The following is a 24,325-nucleotide window of genomic DNA, read 5'->3' as shown; positions in this document are numbered from 1 at the left end:
TTCCCTTCCTTCCTCCCTCCTGTCGCTCCCTCCCACTTTCCTCCTCCTCCCAGCTTGAATCACTGAGCCCTGTGTTTGGGCACACTTTCCTGCTCCAGGGGTGGCTGTGGAGGACAGACAGAGAAGACCAACTCTTGATTTGCAACTTGATCCTTTTGGATGAAACTTTTTTGGTCTATAGTTTCCACTTTGCTGGGTATCTTCCTAGTTGCAGACCAGTCCCACCCAAATCCTAGGTCCTGACCTGGATTCTGGAATCCTAACTCAACATATTTATAGGTTATCCATTTATCTGGGTCCAGAATTGAACGAGCATCATGCATGCTATCTAAGCCATGTACAACTCAGTGGTTCTATCAGTTCCTGCTTTCTGGACACACGACAAATACATACTACTGATGAATTCTAAAGATTTATTATTCTTTAGTAACTATATTACACAATTGACTCATAAAATCAGTGATTATGTAAACAACCAGATTTTTTTTTACCAATCTTAGTCACCTAACTTTTTAAAGGTGCAGATAACTTAAACAATAATTTATAAAGAATTATTGAGAAAGAGACTATTAAATTATCTAACTGAAAATATGCAATACCATCATCCTTTTTTATTAGAACTGGAAACCTAGGTGACCTTCCTACAACTCTAGGACTAGTTTTACCCACCAGCACACTCACCAACCAGAGCTTTCCAGATCCTCCAAAACTTTACTGGTGCTATGGAACTTACTTTCAAAGCAATATATAACATTTGCTTTTTATGAAACTTCCAACCTTCTCTTTGTTCTTTGAAAATGCTAAGACCAGCTTGTCTGTGTATGTGCCCTGAATTGCAATTCTTGGTTTCCAGATAAAATGTTTTAAATTTAGAGACACAATTCTATTTTTCTTCTTTCTTTTGTTGCAGTTTTTGTCTGGGGCTGGGTTTGAACCTGCCACCTCTGGTATATGGGGCCAGCGCCCTACTCCTTGAGCCACAGGCACTGCCCCACAATTCTATATTTTATTTGATGTCAACAAGAGCAAGAATGGACTTTCCGGGGCGGCGCCTGTGGCTCAGTGAGTAGGGCGCCGGCCCCATATGCCGAGGGTGGCGGGTTCAAACCCAGCCCCGGCCAAACTGCAACAAAAAAATAGCCGGGCGTTGTGGCGGGCGCCTGTAGTCCCAGCTGCTCGGGAGGCTGAGGCAAGAGAATCGCGTAAGCCTAGGAGTTGGAGGTTGCTGTGAGCCGTGTGACGTCACGGCACTCTACCCGAGGGCGGTACAGTGAGACTCTTTCTCTACAAAAAAAAAAAAAAAAGAATGGACTTTCCCAGGTATTAGGCAGTTATAGGAACACTTCTTTAAAAACTTTAAAAATTATTTTATTGCTGAATTTTAATTCCCTACTATACAATTTGACAGAATGCATGATAAAGTGTAAGAGGACTGGTTATTTAGCAGACATATAACTAGTGATAGCACAGCATCAGCAGGACACGGTGAAGCACGCATCCATTCATTTACACAAACTGCCATTATCCAGCGATAGACTTTAACAATCTTTCCAACACTGGAGTCATGTGTCAACAATGTTCCTGAGGTAAACTCAACATAGTTTCTTTTAGGAAAAAAAAAAAAATTATGTATATTTCCATTTGATCAACTGGACTTGTTTTCAAAGGAATAAATGTCCAGAAATTAAGTTTAACTTCTGAATTAATAAATTACCATAAAAATGGAGGAGGGATAGTTTGCTATAAATATGTAACAGATTTTGAGTGAACAAACAAACAGTAATTTTTCTGGTAGTCGCTAGTATTTGTTCTCCCTTTCCCTGGTTGCAGAATACCTGATTTTTGGCTGAGTATACGGTTCTCTGGTGTGAAGAATATATTTCTCCCCTCATCTATGGTTAAATATCAACATAACGATTCAATTTTTCAATAGTGGAGGCTAAGCACAAATAGTCTACAACATATGAGAAGTGCCCTTAAACAAAACAGGCATGTCTCTTTGTCTCTCCTTTCCTCTTGCTTGAAAGGAGTTGTGATTGCTGGAGTTTGAGTGACTATTCTGTACCAAAAAAAAAAAAAAAAAAAATGGCCGCCATGTGTTGACAGTAGGAAACAAGATAGGAAATGCCTTAGGGCCTGGTAATTGTGAGCCAGGACTAACCCTCAGAAATTAACATATATCTTATTTAAGCTACTGCTATTTTGAGCTTTCTGTTCTTTGAGGCTGAATCTTTAACTTTACTCTGATACATATAGAAAGAAATAGGTGATTATTTATAAGATAAGAAATAAAATTTACCAAGAGTGAATCCTAAGACTACTCTTTTTAAATTTCAAATTGAGTTTGATCTACTAAGTGAAATATTCAAATATTCAAATTAGGTGAGTGTTTCTTATAAAATAAACATTTTACCTCAATGTACATAAATAGTAGAATCTTTAGTGCAAGTTAAAAGAACCATAATATACAGTATTCTCATAAAACTAGATACCGATTCATTTAGTCTGGACCCAAGAAAAATTCATAATGGGTCATTTTTTCAACATACTGTTCCCAGTGACTGAAAGGTTTTCTACTCTGTGTTGCTTAATTCGAGTTTGGTAATTACTACATTCTTAGATGAATGTGTATTCACAAAAAGTATGTTTCTCAGACCCATGGCTCATGCACCAGTAGAGACAATGATGTTTATTTTTCCTGTTGTTATTTCTTCTAATTTTTGGTTTTCAATAGTCTAATTTTTTTAAATTATTAAATCATTAAAAATTCTAGATTTATTTTGGCTTATTCATATGTAAATTTCTAAAGACATAAAGACACCAACTCAACAATATTTTAATTTAAAATATACTAATATTTGAAAAGAATGTATTTAATTATTGGAGAAGAAAATGTAGAACACCTTTTGGTGTCCATTGTTGGACTATATCTAAATAAATCTGGAAGGAACATTCAATATCTTCCTTCTCCCTATTTGATAGTATGTAATCCATCACTGATAACTACAGCCATCCTATGGTGTCATAGAAAACTAGAGCTTATTCCTCCAATCTAGAGAATGATGAATGTTTGAGTTGATAGATTTGCTGGTTATCCTTATCTGATTGCTATGCGTTATGTGACCAGCATCACTATGTACCCCCTTAAACATGCCAATTTAAAAAAGAATATAAATAAATACATAAATAAATATCTTTAAAAATCCAGGAGAAAAATCTGAAAGGATTAATTCTTGAATCATCTGTTCCTACAGTTTTCATCTGTATTTCTGGATGAAAAGGCCTGACATATTTGAATAACTGGTAAGTTTTACATTCTTATTCTTAGTAACTGTTTGAGGTTATTCCCGCAACGCCATTTGTAACACCATAATTAAAAATCTAGATGAAGAGAAAATCTTCACTATAAATATACTCATTTCTCTCTGTGTTCCTCAGCTTGTAATTTTTCCATTAAATGATGTAGAAGATTTGAGCTAGAGGGTATAAAAGCCACATTACTTTCAAATTACTGTGAGCATTCTAACTGGTAACTGTAATTACAAGGTAAATGGCAGGTAATAAAAATGTAAACATAGGACAATTTCTGCTTTTAAATTAGAATTTGAGTTATGCTATAATCTCTTTTGGATTAACTGCCTAAAACTGTATTAGCCAGGATTCTGAGAAAACATTATATTCTGTCTGGTGTGTATCCCACAATTACGCACTATTGGCTTAAACAAATGGGCCAAACAAATTGCAGCCTAGAGTACAGTAATAAGAAATCAAAAGAACTCTTTATGATTGTAACAAAATTATGAACAATTTTGTGATGAGATTTACTGCACTAAATAGGAAATGCACTACTTTTAAGTAATTTGATTTGTATTCTGCCACGAAACACCATATACATTATTACAGTTAAGTTGCAATTATTGAACACAGTTCAATAACTGTAACATTATTACAGTTAAGTTGAACGATAAATGTAGGCTGTTACTGACAAGGCAATGAGCTTTGAGAAAACTATAGAGAAAAAGTAGAATGTGGAAATTCTTCTCAATGTGCCTGGGCAAATACGCATGTGAATACGCGTGTGAATGCGTGTATGAAGTAAGCCTATTACCAATATCTAAATTAAGACTTATATTTTAAAATTAGTGTTCAGCTGAAGAGGGTAAAGAAAGCATTCTGAAGGGAGAAAGAGGAAAAAAGGATTTTCCTCCAGGTTTGTGAAATTTCAAGGGAAACTAGTAATAAAACATTAAAACATACTTAGATTGAAAATTCGATAGCAGAGAGTTCATATTAGAGTTTTTCTTAATGCTTTATGATCACAAATGTCTCTGTGAGGATTTTCAGTCACTTAAATGGCTTAGATCACATGGTGGCTAAAAGCAAGACTTGTCAGGAAGTCCTGGCTCTATTTTAGTCTGTCATACTTATTAATTGCACAAACAGGAGTGTAACTTAGCTTCTCTAAGCTTGAGCTTCTCATATATAGAATTGAGTACTCACATCACCTACCTCATAGGAGTGTAATTTAGCTTCTCTAAGCTTGAGCTTTTCATACTCACATCACCTACCTCATAGGATTGTGTTTAGAATTAAATGATCTACAGCATGTGTTAAGCCTTGAGCATGGTGCCTAAGGATTAATAAACATTGGCTATCATTATTGAACCATAGACAATTCTCAAGGATTTTTTTGTTTCTAATATGCCATTCATTCAGTTTAATAGTCACCCTTAATTTGAAAGCAGTTTTTGCTAGAACAATGAATGCATTATCTTATTGAATATACATATGAATTGTAAGATGCTGATTATGAAAAGTTTAAATAAAAAAAAAGAGAAGTCTTAGACTGGGAAACATGGCGTATAAGGGCTTGTATTTAGGAAGTTTCAGTGCTCCTCTGTTTTCGGGATTTTATAGACTCCCAGCTTTCAGCGCCTGATTGTCAAGAGCAATAAAAACATAATAAATGTAATGAAAGATTATAAAACAATATGGGCAGATCTTAAGAATGATATTTAAACTTAATAAAAAATGTAGAATTGAATGAAGGAAAGCAGGCTGTTTAAATAAAAAACGTGAACAAAACCGGAGTGCATTAGCAACTGGATGTAGAAGTTTGGAATAGGAAACTTTGAGCCTGAAATAAGCGACAAGAACATGAGGAGAGAAAGTTAGAGGGAGCCGAGGGGCCAAATGACATAGAGCTTGTTAGTTGTTGTCGCGAAGACCTGGCTCAGTTGGCCCAGAGCAGTCAGGGCCACAACTGTGATCTCACTGCTAATTCAATCAATCCAATAAAGCCATATTGCCATTGGGATTAACAGGCAGTGCCCACATCAAAGATTCCAACTCAGGCCTACTTTTCCCGCTTCCTTCCCTCGCCTTTGTGACTCCACGCTCTCCCTGCTGCCCGTCTCCTCGCTGGCTGCCTGCACTCGCCCCCTTTGCCGGCTCCTCTTCTTCCTGACACCAGGCGCTGCATTGTGCCGGGGCTCCATCCTTGCACTCTTTCTTCTCTCTCTACCTTTCTCCTTTGACCATTGTTTTTAATGCCACCTAGGTGCTACTGACTCCAGGATATGCACCTCTGGTGCATACGGCAGTTTCCTATTCCAAACGTATATATCCAGTTGCTTATGTGACATATCTGTACATCCATTTTATGGGTCCAGGAGGGAATCCCTGACCTTCTCTGTCAAATCTGCTCTGTCTGAAGATTTGCCGTCTCGTTTGATGGCCGTTCCATTCTTCTCCTCCTGCTCTGTCCAGAGCCTCGTGGATTATCCTGGATCTCTTGGTTTGTCTTCCACCCTCCATGCAGGAAATTCTGTTGGCTCTGTCCTCTAAGTAGAATCTTACTACTTCTTGACATCTTTGTTACTACCACCCTGATACAAGCCACCATCTCCTTCTGGGTTATTAAAATAGGTTTTAATCTATCATCTATTCTCACTGTAGCCAGAGGGTAACTTGGACAGCCAAAGTCAAGTCGTGTCATTCCCCAGCTCATTCAGAGGAAAAGTTGCAGTCCCTACAATAACTAAAAAGCTCCACCTCATTTGGCCCTTTGTCTTCCTCTGACTTTTTCTCCTCATGTGTCTTATTTTTTTTTTTTTCTTTTATGCCAGGGGAGAGCACGAACGCAGTCGCCCACTACCACAAATTATGCAGTTGAGTTTCCCACGTTTGGGGAAACGGCAAGGATCAGCACATCCAGAGTGCAATGGGTAAGCCTGGCTCTGGGAAAGCCACCCTCGCGATCCTGGTCCCTCCCCTGCCAGGGGAGTAGGTTGTTCTTGTTGTTGCAGATTCCGTGCTCGCCACACCTTGCTCCTGATATACAGGCATGCGCTTTAGGGTCCTTCATTTTTCGATTTGCTGGAATGCTCTTGTTTCCTTATTTCTTCTTAGATATTTCTCTCTCATTCTTCAATTCTTGTCCATATCTCACTGTTTCAATAAAAATTAATAAATAAGTTGAATATGTGTTTATTAAATATTGGTTGAATGGATGAAGAGACTACTCACACCCACAGAGAGGATTCAGTTTCAAGAAAAGATGAGCAACTAAATTTACAATTCATACTTCATACTCATGACCCTCTTCATCTGCTCTCATTTTTTTTCCCCATGAAAGCATATCAGTTTCCAACATGCTATCAAGTTCATTATTATTAGACGTAGATTGTTTCTGTCCCTCTCTATAAGGTATAATCTCCACCTGGACACCAATACTTCACTGATTTGTTCAATGATATATCCCAAGTGCCAAGAATAGTGTCTTGCTTTAAAAAGAAGTGCTTAATAAATACATGTGTTTGTTGGATGAATGAAGAGATTATTAGTCCCCAATTCATAGGGAGGAGTTACTTTCAAGAAAAGATTGGTCAACAGTTCCAAACATTACTTAGTGATAAATTATGAAATGCATTTTAACTCTTGGCTTTAACTCTTAAGATATCATCTATCAACTTCATCATTTGAAGTTCAGGGGTCATCGAGGTAGAAAAGTGAGGCAAAAGGCAGAGGCCCAGTGATTAAATTGGAAACACCAAGTGTAAATTTTTTTTTTAAGACAGGCGCTACATGACTGCATGTATAGGTATGGAGGGAAGAAATCCTATTAGAAGGAATAATTTGGTGTCCTGAAGGGAGTTAAAGTAATTGTCAGGTCTCTGAAGTGGAAACCGGGATACATCCCAATACCTATTAATGAATGACATTATCCTTCTTCCTCTGAGATCGGGGAAACTGCGTTGAGAGTGATAGAGATGAAATCAGGGTTTTTACATTGAAGACAGGAAATTTTATGCTTTAGCATGCATTTTATCAGGGCAGGAAAAGCCCTTGTTTTCTTTGTTAATGATAGAAAGTGCATAGGGAATGTGAGTGAAGACTTCAGATTTTTTAATAACTTTGGTGAACCATCAGAATTCTGTTCGGTAATATGTAGGAGGTTATTGGAGCAATGCTGAAAAGCTTCGCTGAGGTTGACACCGTGTATTGGCTTCATTCTTTACATCTCTCAGCAGCTTAGGTATAAAAATAAAGGTGCTGGAATGTGTGGTGGGAAATATGAAAATAAGTAAAAAGTTTCAGAGTTGAAACAAGCCTTGCATATCCATCCTATATTTAAAAAGTTATGTATATTTTCTTTTTTAGAAAAAAGCCACTTCCTTTCTTACCTTGAGTCACTTGCTTAGAAAGAAGTAGCCCTGCTGGCTGAATAGTATATATTCTACCCATTGGGTGGAAAAATTTGTTTGTACAAGTTCAGCTACAAACCTTGAACAACTCCAAGTTAATCAATGAGACAAAATTACTCTTATTTTTAATTTTAATAAAAACATAAACTGTATGTGTAAAAATGTAACTAAATCATGTAATAGTGTGATGAAATGAAACCTAAAAGTGCCTGCTTTGTCTCTATAAAAACTGTCTAATTATCTTAGCTAAGAACTTTCCCCATCTTTGCCATAATCAAGTTCTGCGGCAGTTCTATAGTAAGAAGCTGTCTCCAGATGGTGTATCACTCAATTTCAAGAATCTTGCAAGATGTTAGAATTGACTGAAGCTGGAGGTTTGCAGAGGGAGTGTGGAAGAAAGACAAGGGGGCAAGAAAATGTAATGCGTTTGCAAATATAGAAATGAAAGAATCCACCACAGGGCTACGCTTCAAGAGTGAGGTCAAAAATAGGAGTTAGGTGGGAAAAAAGGTCAGAGAATTGGTGAACTGCATGAGATCAAAGAACATCTGAACTGTATAATAGCTCTTTATAACTAGCATTATTCCCAAAAGGAATGGGTTACTTGGGAAGCAATGCATTTGTAGGTATTGAACTAAGAGGTAGAAAGCACAGGCTGTCTTATAGGCAAACATGTACCTGTTAAAAGATGAGACAGAATGGGGCTGGATGAGGCTATTTGATCTCCGATGCTCCTTTCCAAACCAAGATTCCAGAATGACTCCCCAGTTCCTCATAGTCTGAGATATTATTTGTAAGCCCTTTCTTGTACTTCATATCAGCATATACTTACATTTTGCCTTAACCAGTCAGAACCATTGTTCTTTTTATGACATATGATATTAGCTATTAAATCTTCTTAAGATGAGAGTAGAATGCAACTGAGAATATGTATGTTCAAAAACATCCAGAGAAGATTCTATAGAGTTTCATGCTGATTCTCCTTGGTTGTCAGCCAGGCAGCAAAACTTAACCATCGAGGGCAGCTGTTGTTTATCTCTGAATACGATGAGTATAAATGTGTCTTATCTCTTACAGACTTGGTTTGGTCTATAACATATGCAAGAAGTGACGCGGATCAGTTCTAAGTCTAGCTATTAGGAGACGCAGGTGCTTCCTTTTTCTCTTTTGTAGATCTGCTACCACTGTGTAAAGCATTTTGAGCTGGCTTGCTGGAGATGGAGAGACCACACTTGCAAAGACAAGTCTCAGCAGCTGCCATCCGGGCCAACTCACTCCCAGGCAGTTTACCAGCTGATTGCAGATGCATGATTGAAACCCAGCCAAGACTAGCAGAAGTATCACTCAGCTGACCCGCAAACTCATTACCTATATTAAATGCATACACACACAAAGAGATGCTTAGTCCCTCAGCAATGAAACCCCTCTCCCAACCTTGTATAGCTTCATTTTTCCTGTTACATAAAATAATTACATGTCGTACCATCTAAGAACTGTTAGTATTATAGTCTGTCATTGGGAGCAGAAAGTATCCTAACCAATGAGATGGCTCACTCTGAGCAGGGACTTTGCTAGAATATAAGAGTCAGCAAAACACATACGGTCCCTCTCTCTCCTCGTGGTGCTTTCCAAGCAGTGGAGAATAAAACTTAATTAAAAAATTGGAATTTAACAATATGAAAAGTGTGATTAAGAAAAACATTGTGTGCTATGTGTATAAGACCAAATAGGAAGACCTCAGTTAGCATTACATTTTCAGGCCCCTTTTTCTTAGTAGTTGTAAAGACAAAAACTATTTGCCAGTGATCTGTGTAATTCTGAAGGCCCAGACATTTTCAGGGTCTCATTATATGTTTTTATTAATTCATAATAATTATCGATTTTATGAAAAGTTTTGCATTTAATAAAGTGGTTAAATGTAACCTCTGGAGCTTCATAGCCAGATATAAAATGATGTCTTCTTTAATTATCAATATTATGTGGGAAAATTATTCTACTTAGTCTTTTCCTAATCTTTCTCATCTGTAACATGGTGTTAGTAATATAGTACTGTTCTTCTTATAGCTTATTGTAAGGTATAAAGGGTTTATATATGTACACTCACAAACACATGCAAACGGTGTCAAAAAATGTATACAAACTTTTAAGAAAGGAAAAAAACTGTACTGAAATTGTACTCAAGTCATGTTTTACTTCTGCAATTATAAGAGATAGAAAGATACAATACACAAGATGACAATTGTTACTGGTTTGTATTAATACACACACAGCTCTTATTAGAGTGCCTGACGTATCAAAATGGTCTTATTTTTGTGTATGTGAATTTTGTAAGGTTATAAGATTATATGAGAATGTCTTTGCCTAATAGCAGCATATAATTTCATGTTTTTAATAAAAAATTTAAGATTCATACATTATTCTCTGTACAGCTTAAAAGTATCCATGATCAGATGATATAAAAGCCACATTTTGAACTATGCCTTGCAAAGAAGGCCTGTAAAACAAATGTCTGGTTCATATATTGAAATAAACACACATCTGGTATTTAGGACGTGAAAAACATTTTGGTTTCTGGTATGTGAATACAATGGCAAAACCAGTGAAAGCAGATTAATAATTGAAATGCAACATATTGAAAAAAGATCAGACATGCAAAAGGTCAGAAAAAAGGTCAGAAATTTGGTGAAATGCATGAGATCAAAGAACATCCAAACTGTATAATAGCTCTTTATAACTAGCATTATTCCAAAAGGCACGGATTACTTGGGAAGCAATGCACTTGCAGGTATTGAACTAAGAGGGATAAAGCACAGGTTACCTCATAGGTACTAAACGCAACATTTCATCCCAATTAATATGTGTACAAGTCTGCATCTTCCAAATAAGAAAATATTAATAGATGACCTAAGATAAAAAGGTACAGATTTGAGTATGTATTTTTTTAATTATTTTTTTATTGTTAAATCATAGCTGTGTACATTAGTGCAATCAAGGGGTACAATGTGCTGGTTTCACATACAATCTGAAATATTCTCGTTAAACTGTTCAACATAGCCTTAGTTATTGTATGTAGACATTTGTATTCTGCATTTAGTAAGTTTCTCCTGTACCCATTCTAAGATGCACCGTAGGTGTGGCCCCACCCATTATTTTTGGGTTGACTTTATAGTCTATCTGTTTTATTCACTTATTCACCATATTTCTAAGTTGGCTATGACCCAATTTTTCCTATAATTTAATAATACACCAATATATTAGAGATTAATGGCATAATTTAGTAGAGCAGAGAAACTATAGTTCAAAGTAACCACAATTATTTTTCATCTCCATAGTTAATAAAACCAGTAGTGCTTTTGAATTTTTTTCAGTCTTAGTTCTTTGTATAATAACATAGTTTAACCCACATGAAAAAACTAAAAAACAAAAATTACTGCAGAAAATCAAATCCTCCTTATTTTCAAAGGTCACATAAAAATAAAATCCACTTGTGAATATCATCCTCCTTTCACTTCATTTTATTTTTGTGAAGTTTTGAAACTAATTTGCTCTTTAAGTGAACTAGAATGACTATTATTCAGTCACTTTATAATTATAAGGGACATGTAACAATATAGGAATTCATAAAGTAAATGAAAGAGCCAAACGTTTCTGAACTTATGACAACCTCATAACTACATGGATATAAACAAAGATGGAAAACAAAAGTAATATCAGGAAAGTATTAAAGAAGAAAAATTTATTCTACCCGATTTAAAAAAAATAACCTTTAATGCCACTATATTATGTCCTTGTAACAAATAAAAGCATACATTTGTAAAACTTTTAAAAAACAGTTTTGCAACTAGGAGACATGTCATGTTTTTCAACTAGTTTGTCATGTAATTAGAGTTTTACTTCACCCTAGAGTACTCTGACTTCAACCTTCCCCAGAGGTTATTTTGATAGTTTCACTCAGCTTAACACAGTTGGATGACCCAATTTTTTTAATTATTACATTTTATTTTTAGAACAGTTTTAGATTTCAAGAAAAATTGAGAGAACATTACAGAGAATACTGTATATATACAGTTTCATCTATTATTACAATTTTTACATTAGTATAGTGCTTTTATTAGAATTGATTAGCAATATGCATCATTATTAATTAAAGTGTGTAGTTTATTTTGATCTCCGTCTTCCGTTCTGGGATCCCATCCAGGAGAGCACATTACATTTAGTTAGTTATCGTGTCTTTTTTAAGATGCATCTTCACTGCAATAGTTTCTCAGACATTCTCTTTATTTTATTTTTTTTAATAACCTTATTGGTTTTGAGGAATAGTGGTTAGGTATCTTTTAGAAAGTTCATGTCTTAGAATGTGTCCAACGTTTTTCTCAAGATTAGAGTGAAATTATGAGTTTTGGGGAGAAAGACCATCGAGGGAAACTGGCATTTCGTCATTTCAGATGAAGGGTACCTATCATCAAATCATCAACAAGATTCATGAGTGCTAATATTGATCTTAATTGCATCGCCGAGATATTTGTCAAGTTTTTGCACTATATGGTCATTTTACCTCTTGCTCTATTAAGGTCCTCTTTGAATGAAAATCAGTCTATGTAGCCCATGTTCGAGGAGTAGGGAGTTAGGCCTTTCCTCCTTAAAGGGGAAGTATCTGCATGATTTATTTATAATTCTGCACAGAAAATTTGCCTATTTTCCTCATTTATGAATGTATTCAATCATTTATATCAGCATGAACTCACTCATGGATGTTTATTTTATACCTTTAATTTTCATTCATTTATTCTTTGCTTAAACTACTGCAGCTTTGGCCATTGGGAGCTCTTTCAGTTGACTCCTGGCCCCTTTTGATATACCCCCATGACTGAGGTTTTTAGAGGACTTTTTTTTTTTTTTCTGTAAACTCCACTCAAATGCTAGCACATATTTAATTTTCCTGGGAGAGAACCAGTGAAAAGACTCAGTGTGTAAAAGAGCCAACAAATTTTTCAATATTAAAAGCAAGAAGTGATCACTGTTACAATAGCCAAACATGAAACTGTGAGACAATAAAAGAAGAATAAGGAAATGACAAAATTGGGATCCAAACATCAAGGCCATAGAAATCACCTTTTACTGACAGAGAATCTGATAATGATGTTACAAAATTTTCTCTAAATCTTTTATCCATTGTGTTTTCCATATTTAGCAAAATAAGATGGTATTACCTTTTTGCCAATGCAAACATTGAAAATACTGGAAACTCTATTACCCATTTTAGGATATTTAACTGGAAGTCATTTGTATCACTCTTTGGAAATCACAGAATGCTTCCCTCTTTGGAAATTAATTAAAATATCCTAAATTTTCAAAACTCTATTAAGTAAAGTTCTTTGATTCCCTGCACCATGCAAACCAGAAACACTAAAGGAAAGAATGTGATTCCCTGCACCATGCAAACCCAGAATCCCTGCGGAAAGGATGTGATTCCCTGCACCATGCAAACCCAGAAACCCTGCAGGAAAGGATGTGATTCCCTGTGCTATGCAAACCCAGAATCCCTGTGGGAAAGGATGTGATTCTCTGCACCAAGCAAACCCAGAATCCCTGCAGGAAAGGATGTAATTCCTTGTGCTATACAAACCCAGAAACAGCTAAAATTCTCCACAGTGCCTTCTTAATCAGTCTAACAGTAATCATGAAAGCATGCTGTTGCCAGAAAAAAGAAAAAAAGGAAGCAAGGATAAACTTGACTGCTCTTACTTATGAATTGAATTATTACTCCACTGTAAATACCAATCACCACTCCACGTCTTAGGAACAAACGTACTATATATAAGCACAGAAATGTCAAAATTAGGGTTGTTTCCCAGATTATCTTGACAATTCTATTCATTCACTATGTTCTAAAATAGATACACTTGAAGGAAACGGTTTCAATTGGTTAAGAGAAAAGGGCCTGGAGTAGATTCCTTAGGTCCAAGCCCCATCTTGACTACTCGTCAGTTGTGTGATTTGAGCAATCCCTTTTTGCTTCTGAGCTTTGCTTTCTTCCCCCCTAACTTGGTACTTGCCTCTTTAGGTTGTTATGAGAACCTGAACCTAAAGAATCAGGAAGAGCTTGAAATTAAAAATACCAATATTTACAAGTAATACAAACCTTAGTTAAAAGCACCAACTTGTTCAACTGACTAGCATCCATTTCACTAACACCTAATTTGATTCAATTGCATCAAATTTCCTTCTCCACTAGCATACTTTAATACATTCAATGTGTTATTTATTTTCCATTGATAGCTCTGTGAGGTAAGTATGCTGTAAGGTTTATCATCTGCTTTCCAGAGGAAGGAAATTGAACAGAAGTGTTTTGAAGCAACTGTGACGGATCATTAAGTGAATGAAATACTACTAAATTTCTTAAATTGCATTATAGAACTCTGGCAGCACCACCTTATTCAATTAGTACAACTAGAAAATTATAAAATTAAAATGGGACTAAGCCCTTTCCAACCCTCCAACACTCTAGTCATCAGATCCCTCATCTCTTTCTTTTTAATAACGGACAACACAAGCACTATTTGGGGAGGTTCTAACTTAATGTAGTTTTAGATGATTTCCAAGTGAGTTTATAGAGCTTGGCATGTATTTTTACTGCTTGTCTGAGGCAGGCATTGCCTTTATTTCAGTTCACGACTTCTGTTTTAATGTCTGAGTAATACTGGCAGAACTCTGACTGATAAGAAATTAATGAAATTCCCTTTGGTCAGTAGTTACAAACACATCTGTTCTACTGTAATCCATTACTGTTTTTTTGACAAATGAAACGAGAACCTTAAATCAGTCAATTATTAAAAAAGAGATATTTTGCTTTCCATTTTATTTTAAAGCTGCAGAATGAAAATCTTACCATGTAGATTGTAAATACAGTCTCTAGATAATACCCCCCAAAAAGTGTGGATCCCAAGAATAGAAAATAAGACCAGCCTATTGGCTCCTAAAGGTAGGGATCTTCTTCCTGAACAGCTGTGTGAAGAAAATGTATTTGTAAAAAAGAAAGACAAAGAGCCATGCGGAGAAAGAGAGACTATCAGGACAGGGTCTCTAAGGGACAGCACTACCTAGAATTTTGGAAACTGAAAACTAGAGAAGCTAATGAACCTTGCCAGCCGCAAACCCAAGTGTGAATGAGGGGGGTTCATGAAGAGCGGGTCTGAATTCTGAAAAGCTGCTCTGTACATGTTAATCATCATTCCCATTAATCTCCTAGCTTCTATTTTTTGGCACCCAATAACACAAATTAAGCTTTGTTCAAATATTCATTCACTTATAGATTTGCTTATTCATCCCTTTATGCTTGAAACAAATAGTTTATTAAATGTCTACTAAGTGGAATCCGCTACCCCTTTTTTTCTCATTTATGGTTGCAGAGAAAGACACTGAAGTGCTTCACACTGACTAAATTGACTCTCAACACTATTATTTCTGTTCACAAATGAGGCTGGAACACTGCACACATGCTTGAAGCTCTGGGCTCCAGGCACAAGCTTGCACATCAAACAGGCCATGAAGAGAGAGGACAGCTGGTGCAGTGGGACTTCCCACAGGACCCCATCGTGCTTAAGCCGGTTCAAATCAAAATCCTTTGACAATCCCTTCATCAAGCTTCGGGTCTGCTTGAGATTTCTGAGATTCTTATCACCTTCCCAGAAAAACAGCTTCTCTTTTCTGTGTTTGAATAATTCTCTCTTTTCTAGGTACAGGATAGACTGTATTGGACCCCCTAGGACCTTGGTAATTTATGTGAAAGTGCACAAATGCCCTTCTCCCATGACCCAATTTCAGCTGCAGCCATTTTAATTTTCCTACTGTTAATCACATCAATTATTGTGTAACAGATCTAGAATTTCCTTAAAATAGATTCTCTATGCAAGTAATAAACCTTTTCATCAAGATCCTTTTGAGACTCTTCAATTTATCTCCTCTACCATCCATGTGTTGGGTATTTTTTTTTTTTATTTTGCATCATATGAACTTTTTCTGATCTTGATCATATAGAAATAGTCAATCAGATGTGCTTGGTGACCTTGGAAACTATTAATTAGACTAATATACATGGCAACCTTTTATTAAGAACTTTGCTTTTTCATCATAGTGGTTGTTAGGATAAAGAGACAATAAAAAATACCTGTCCTTTCCAGGAGCTTAGCATCTTACAAGAAAAGCCTTGTGAACAGAGAAAGTATGAACTTGAGTAGTTCTTGGGGAATAAGACTAATTTGGATACACATTTTATATGTTTCAATGATTTACTTTAAATTACAAAAATTAAAATATAATTTAAATACTATAAAATTCCACTGTCTTTACTGTACATTTCTGCTGTTTTCAGACTGTCATACAGTGGAGAATAATATACTATATTCCCTTTTGCATCTGGACTTTTCCACTTAGCAGAATGCCTGGATATTCTTCTGCATTGCTGAGTATACCAATAGTTCTTTGTTTTTCACTTTGGACTAATACTCATTGTATAGATGTCCCATAGATCTCTGGGTTCTCTGATTAGCGTATGTTTATCTTTATAAGAAATTGTCAAACTGTTTTCAAAAATAGCTGGACCATTTGCAATATTATGCTGTCAACAAAATATGACAGTCCCCATTGCTTTGCATCCTGGTGAATACTTTATATTGACACTTTTTCAAACTTTGGTCATTCATTTAAATGTATAGTAGGAGTTCTTCGTGGTCTTAAAATTTGCATGGCACTAATAACTAATGTGCTTTTTAAATTTTGTGTATCTTCCTTGGAGAGGTATCTAGTCAAATCTTTTGCCCATTTATTATTGTATTGTTTTCTTATTGTTTTGAGAATTCTGTATAAGATAATTACACTACATATGTGTGTGTGTGTGTGTATGTGTGTGTTAATCCATTTGTGTTGCTATACAGGAATACCCAAGGCTCGGTAATTTATAAAGAAGAGACATTTATTTGGCTCATCGTTCCACAGGCTATGTTAGAAGCATGGCTCTGACATCTGCTTGACTTTCAGTCAGGGCCTGGTAGAGGCTAAAGGGGACCTAAGTGTGCAGAGATCACATGGCGAGAAAAGAAGCAACAGAAAGGGGAGCAGCCCAACTCTTTTTAATAACCAGCTCTATGACCAGCTCATGACTCAGAAATGGCACCAAGACTTTCATGAAGGATCCACAGTTCCCAAATCTCCTCCTAATCCCCTTCTCTAATATTGAGGATCTAATTTCAACATGTGATTTGGAGATAACAAACACCCAAGCTATAACATTGTTTATTTTTGTATTCACACATGCTTATGTTTTGAAAGTATGTTATCATGAATGGATGTTGAAATTTGTAAAAGACTATTTCTGAATGGAGAATTACCTTTTACCCCATAATCGGTATCTATTTGGAGAATTACTTCAATTGATTTCAGAACGTTGAATAAGCTCTGAGTTTCAGGATAATCCTCATTTAGATGTGACGTACTATTGTTCTTTTAATATATTATTTAATTTGTATTAGAAAAAATTTGAATTTATGCTCCTGAGGAATATTTGTCTACAGTTTTCTTTCCTTGCAATGTCTTTGCCTGGTTTTGGTATAGTTGGGTCTGGTGGACGGTAAACAGATGGCAAGGAAGTGGCTAAGGGCAGAGAGCAGGAACCAAATTGTAAATTGTGACTAGGAACTATTCCCTGGTTGGAAAATATGCAGGAAGGAGCTGTGGGTGACTTTTACCTAACCTGGTGATCATTACCGTCTAATTAGCAGAGCTTAGGTAGCATTTTCAAGGAGTCTAGGAAGATGCATGTAGTAAAGAAACTGTTATATAATCTAACCTATTCTCTAACTTGTTATATAATCTGTTCTATAACCCAACCTGTCAATCACCCCAAAGTCAGCAAACAGCAACCAATCCTGTTAACAGAAAGGGGGGACAAACCAGTAAACTTATAAAAAGCAGTGTGCGCTCAGACTGGGGGTCTTTCCTCACTAGTGGAGAATGACCCTGTTCTGCATTTGAGATGTACTTTTGTTTTGCAATAAATTCTCAGTGTGTGATTGCTTCCTATCTGTGATCACTCCATCACTGGCTAGACTCAATACCAGTACTCATTCTTGATGCTGGGGTAGGGGACATGCAGACAGTCCTAACAGCGTCCGGGTAATGAATGAATTGTGAGCTGTTTCTTCCTTCTCTTCATCCTGGACATATGCAGAACTTGTATTATCTCTTCCTTAAGCGTTTAGTAGACTTTGTCAGCATAGCTACTTGGGCACAGAATTTTCTTTGCAGTTTTTTGACTACCAATCCACAAACTCAATTTATTCAATAGGACTACTTAGATTACTTATTCCTTCTGGGAGGAACTTGGACAGTTGCATGTTTTAAGAAAATTTTCCATCTCATTTGATCTGTTCAATTTATGAGCATAATATGTATTATGGGTTGATACAAATCCATGCACTGAAGTCCTAGGAATGTGACGTTTTTAGGAAATAGAATCTTTTCGAATATAATAAGTTAGGATGAACTTATACTAGAATAAAGTAGTCTCCTAATCCAATATGAGTGATGTCCTTATAAAAAAGGGAAATACAAACCCAGATGCACACAGGGCGACGGCCATGTGATGCGTGAGGCTGCTTAAGCCAAGAACTACCAGAAGCTAGGAGTGAGGCGGGCACAGATCCATGCTTGCACCTTCTCAGGGAATATGGCCCTCTGATCTTGGAAGTAAGGAACTTTGGTCTTAGAATTCTAACCTCCAGAACTACAAGGCAATAAATTTCTGTTGTTTAAACCACTCAGTTTGTGATACTTTGTTACAGCCCTGGCAAACTAATACAGTGTTGGTCATTTTTTAACACCTATGCAGGATGAAGTGATGTTACCTCTTTCCTTCTTAGAGTTTCTAATTTGTAGGGTTTTTCTTCTTGTTTTATCTGTTGGTCAGGTTAATGGTCCATCAGATTTGCTGATTTCTCTCAAAATGCCAGGATAAGTTATTATTATTTTCCCAATTTAATTTCTGTTTTTATTCTTATGATTTCTTTCCTTCTCCTTGTTTTGAGTTTAATTTGCTTATGTTTTTATAATTCGTTAAGGTGGAAAGTTTGATCATTGATTCTTTTTTATTTTTTTAATATAAACCATCAATATAAGCTATACATTTACCTATAAGCTCTTCTTTAGCTATATCCCACAAACTTTGATATTTTGTATTTCACTTTTATTTAATTTGAGGTATTTCCTAATTCCTCATGTCTATCAGTTATATATAGTGTGATATTTAATTTGCAAATATTTGGTGATTTTCCAGTTGTCTGATTTCTTCTTTAATTTGGTTTTGTTTCCAAATATACTTTGTATGCTTTTAATTATTTTTAAATTTGTTAAGGTTTGTTTTAGGGTCCAGAATATCATCTCTCTTTGTGAACATTGATTTGCATGTTCATTTTAAAGACATATTCACTACGGTAATATTGAGTATAGTAATTTGGGGCGGCTGTCCCTGGTGGATCTTTTACACTGTCTCCCACAGTGTGCAGTGATAACCTGGCTGTTGTTCCTCACTAGACTACTTAAATCAGGGTAATGAGGTTCCTTTCTCCCTTGCTTCTCAAACAATCTGCGTACATCCCCACCACAAGAGGTGGAGCCCTTAGCTCCAGGGCAGGCATGGGTGAAGCCCTTTTTTCTCACCGATTCACAACATCTACTTACTCCTAGCATCCCCCCAGGAAATTTTATGTAGACTATGCAAAAGGGGATGCTTTGCCAATTTGCTTTGAGATTATCTATTCCCCCATTCCTCTCAAGGACCAGGTATCAACGTTAAAATTATTTTGTCTGCTGTTGATCACTTTCTTGATCTGGGTGTTGTCCAGGTTGTGAGGAAGGTCACAGACTTCCATGAGGGGTAAAATACCATGGTTGATATATCAAAATATTATTCTGGGCAGGCCTGGTAGCTCACATTTTCAATCCCAGGACTTCAGGAGGTTGAGGCTGGAAGATCACTGGAGGCCAGGAGTTTGAGACCAGCCTAGGCACCATAATGAGATCCAGTCTCTACAAAAATAAATAAATAAATAAAATCTAAGTATGGCAGCATGTAGCTGTAGTCTTAGATACTTGGGAGGTGAGGCAGAAGGATTGCTTGAGCTCAGGAGCTAGAGATTGCAGTGTGTTACAAGATCACAATTAAGTTCATGAATTTATCCTAGAAAGAGTGCTATATACCTCATTACTGAATATCACTACAGTCACCTTCAAAGTTTTTCCCTGAAGAGGTGATGCTCCAATGCCAGTGCCTAGTTCACCCTTCAAAGCAATTGTGGAACTCTTTTTCTGGAATAGTCATGAAAGCTGTTGTCATAGTACCCTTGGTGTCCTGAATATCATCAAAATGTCTTCCTTTCAATATTTCCTTATCTTCAGTTAAATAAAAAAGTTATTTTCGGTCAGGTAAGGTGAGTAGGAAGGGTGTTCCAAGAAAGTTAGTCGTTTCCTGGCTAAAATCTCCCTTGTAGACAGTACCCTGTGAGCTGGTGCATTGTCATGATGTAAAAACCATGAGTTGTTGGCCAAGATTTTCAGTTAAGATTGACCTGTTTCTTGGTCCTCTTTGCTCCTCATAGTCAGCCAATGATTCTGATGTACAATTTGATGAATGTTTACAATGTTTTCATCAGTTCTGCTCTGACTTGTCTTCATCAGTGACGCTTTCTCTCCACTCAGAAAAGCATTTAATCCATTTGTACACTGCCATTTTCTTCTTAGTATTGTCCCCATAAACTTTGGCTAACATGTCCCTGATTTCACTTCCATTCTGGCCAAGTTTTATAAGAAATTTAATGTTTGTTGCTTTAATTCAAGCTCTGACATTCTCACAATAGCACACAAAACACGCAACAATAATGAATGCCACTCAGCAAGACACCATCCTGCACCAACGTGAGCACAGATGTGATACTGATGCTAAGATTACAACACCTTACCGGGTTGCTGGTGCAGTTGTGCCAATGAAAGCTCATGGTGAGAAATCACAAACTTCATTGTCAGACCTCGATATGATGTGCTACTGCACTTTAGCCTGGGAGATAAAACAAGACCCTGTCTCAAAAAAAAAAAAAGAAATTATAAAGAATATTTATCTTTTCCAAAGAGACAAAGTGGAGTGGATAATCTTTACACAAAAGGAAATTTCAATTTTTATAATTTCATCTAATGGTGTTTTTTATTTCATTCATACAAGTAGAATCTATAATATCTACAACATGCACTTAGCAACTAATATACTAATAGGTTCCAGGTACGAAATAAACATGTACATTGCAGCATGCTGTGATTGTTTCTCCTGGTTGAGCTGAAAGGCGCATGATCTGGGTTCTGCCAGAGCAACCCCCAGAACTGTGGTTGGCATTGTTGGTCTGGGCCTTGAGTATGTGCCGGAAACGTGGATGTGAATGAAAGCTCGAGGAGGCTGAGAAACATGCAGCATTTTAGAGAGCGAATCCGTTTAGGGCAGAGTATTGTTTTGTTTTATGGAATATACAAGGAAAAACATTCCTTCATTTCACATGGGATATAATATCCTGCAATTTTATCCTCATTCTAAAGCTTCAGCAAACTGTAATTCACAGGCTGGCATGACTTCAGTGGGTGCTGACTTACTGAAGAAGAGGATTTTTTTTTTTAAGTTTTATTTATATTTTATGCACCACACTGTGAAGTGCCCCTGATGCTTTGTTTCTCAAAGGCAGGATTAGAGCACAGATGGAAGAAGAAAGTAATGAAATTCTAAACTTTGAAACATTCAGTCAAGATTTATATTATATCTCTGGTTACTGAGTGCCTGTAGAATATCCCACATTGGAGACTTTCAAAGACCACGAAGCCTCATCGTTGCATGAACAGGTCAAATTTAAAAATTGTTTTCTGTGGGAAGATGAAGCAAGCTGCATTGAAGATGAGATTATAAATAAACAGAAAGAAGGGGCCCTTTTGTTTATTTGTTTTGTCAATAAGATCACATGTTAAATAGATCTCATCCAGTTTAGAAGACATCAAAGCCTTAGTTCTTTAGGTTTACTCCTTCTTGGCCTGAGTCCAGGGGAGCCATGGACAATTAAGGGAAAATACTACTTTCTCTCTCATGTGTCCAACATGTGTATCCACAGCACAAAATATTCGGTACCACAACCACATCAAATACTCTTAATTTTAGTTGGCCTTTTTATACTTAACATTTTGGCAAATTACAATCCTACTCTTGCATAAACATATTCTAAAAATAATAGCTAGTAACTATCCCTTAAGAAATAACCTTGCCAAATAGGTCATATTTTTCTTCAAAGGCAAAGATTGAAGGGGATGAATATTTCTCTAAATATTAAACCAATATTCTTTTAATAGTAAAGATGCTTTCAAATTACAAATTATCCATGGAAAAGAAACAGATTATAACATAATATAAAGCATGTGCGTTTTTAACTTCTAAATATTTCACGTGGACAAACTACTTTTTAGATAACTTATATGTAAACAAGAATTTCATTGGTCAAGTTAGGTTAGGAAAATAGAAGGTATTCTGTGTAAGTGAGAAATAAAACATTTAATTTAGAATTAAGTACTTATAACTAACTACTGTTGAAGAAGCGCGAAGGAGCTAGTGATAGTCAGAGGTTGACAATAAATATTTTAGACCAGTGATTCTCAGCCGGGAGTGACCCTGTGCCCTGTGGAATATCTGGCAATGTCTAGACACATTTTTGAGTGTCATGACTTTGGTGGGGAAGCTTGCTACTGCCTTCTAATAGGTGGAGGACAGATATTTTAGCCATATTACTTTGGGTGAGGTTTGGTGAGGCAGAGGCACATTAAGGGAGAGAAACCAGACGTGATTTACGGTCTTGTTCTACTGGGACATTTCCCCGAGGGAATCACAGTGTGTCAAGCGCAGCCGCTCAGAGGAAGCACCTGGCTTAGTGGGAGGCGGAGGGAGACAGGGAACCCCCAGGGAAGCACCGGGACAAAGAACAGGTGAGCAGGATGTGCATGCTGAGGAGTGGCTGGCTTTGTTCCAGAGTGATGCCCCTGCTACCTCCAGGTTTACTATGCCACTTAGAGCATGTGGTTTGGGCCTGTCTCAAGTCTCCAGATTATTTTGGGTGAAACAGAGTTTACTTGGGAACAGCTCATGGCCATTTTGTAGATAGGCAAGCATCACTTGCAAAAACTAAAAGTATGGTTAATCCACCAGGGATGCTACTAACATCCCACAATGCACTGGACAGCTCTCTCCTCCCACCAGCAAAGAACTATTTCATCCAAAATGTCAGTGATGCAGAGGTAGACAAAACCTGCCTTAGACTCTGAAGACCCGGGGCAGGAAACGGGAGCTGCTGCCAACATGGAAGTGAATATCTCAGTGTGAAATACTGGAGCTGGGAGCAGAGAGAAGCCTGCTGCGGCAGCACGGGGGCGCCTCAGACCCCCCAGCGGTGCAGTGGGAGGACACGGAGAGGACTGCAAAGCCATCGCCTCTGATAAGGGCTTCCTGTTCGACCCTGTTGATCTTGACCCTGACTTCATTTCTATTTTGAACTCCCTTTCACATTCTTCTCATGTACCTAGAAGAGGATTCTGAGGATCCTCAGTCTTTGTGGGGTTGTGCCAGAGCGACCACAAATAATCTAGCACTGCCATTAGCTGTATTGGAAGCAAGACAGAATATAAAATAAATACATCTGGTAACTGTAGCAAGTGGCATGGCCTCAAGGAATGCATAGAGTAGAACTCCACTAATTTTGTTAGAGAAAAATAATTAAAAAATTAAATAAATCTGATCAATGTATATGGAGTTAGGACATTAAGGAGTGAATTTTTATTTTAATACTTTATAGAAATGGCTTGGTGCCTGTAGCTCAGGGCGCCAGTAACCTGCACTGGGGCTGGCGGTTTGGAACTCAGCCCAGGCCTGCTAAACAACAATGACAACTACAAAAAGAACAAAAAAATAGCCAGGCGTTGTGGCGGGCGCCTGTAGTCCCAGCTACTCTAGAGGCTGAGGCAAGAGAATCGCTTAAGCCCAAGAGTTTGAGGTTTCTGTGAGCTATTAAGCCACAGCACTCTACCGTGGGCAACAGAGTGAAACTCTGTCTCCAAATAATAATAATAATAATAAAATAAAAAATACTTTATAGAAATATGTGCAATAATAATAACATAGGAGAAAATGTATAAGTCAATAGTTCCACTAGTGTGATATGAAATCAGATATCCTCGCAAATTTTAGTTCTGTTGTTTAGTAACTGATGAATTTTATGCAACCGACAAACTAACAAAATCGGTTACCTTATTTGCGAAATGTATTAAGTTCCAGTAATTTCCTTAGATTACTGAGAACATCTAATGAGATGCTGTATAAAAAGCATCCAATAGCCGTCTGGCACAAAGTGGATGCTCAATAAATCTTTATTTCTGCTCCCTTTCAGCAGCAATAAAAACCAATCACATTTCTCATGCAATAAAGAAAGTTAAGAGTCTTTCTTAAAATAGAAGTACATAGAGGAAAGGAAGTGGAGTGTGAGATTTAACAATATGGG

General features: G+C 36.8%; 1 non-coding gene across 1 annotated transcript; it reads right to left on the bottom strand.

Annotated features, from left to right (window-relative positions):
- Positions 1 to 6,125: 6,125 nt before the first annotated feature.
- LOC128591657 (U1 spliceosomal RNA) lies at positions 6,126 to 6,289 on the bottom strand. Its single transcript, XR_008381611.1, has one exon. It is a non-coding gene; the product is annotated as a U1 spliceosomal RNA (small nuclear RNA).
- Positions 6,290 to 24,325: the final 18,036 nt, after the last annotated feature.

The sequence above is a fragment of the Nycticebus coucang genome, chromosome 1, assembly GCF_027406575.1.
Source record: "Nycticebus coucang isolate mNycCou1 chromosome 1, mNycCou1.pri, whole genome shotgun sequence".
Classification (NCBI taxonomy): domain Eukaryota; kingdom Metazoa; phylum Chordata; class Mammalia; order Primates; family Lorisidae; genus Nycticebus; species Nycticebus coucang.
This window is presented reverse-complemented; position numbering and strand designations above follow the sequence as displayed.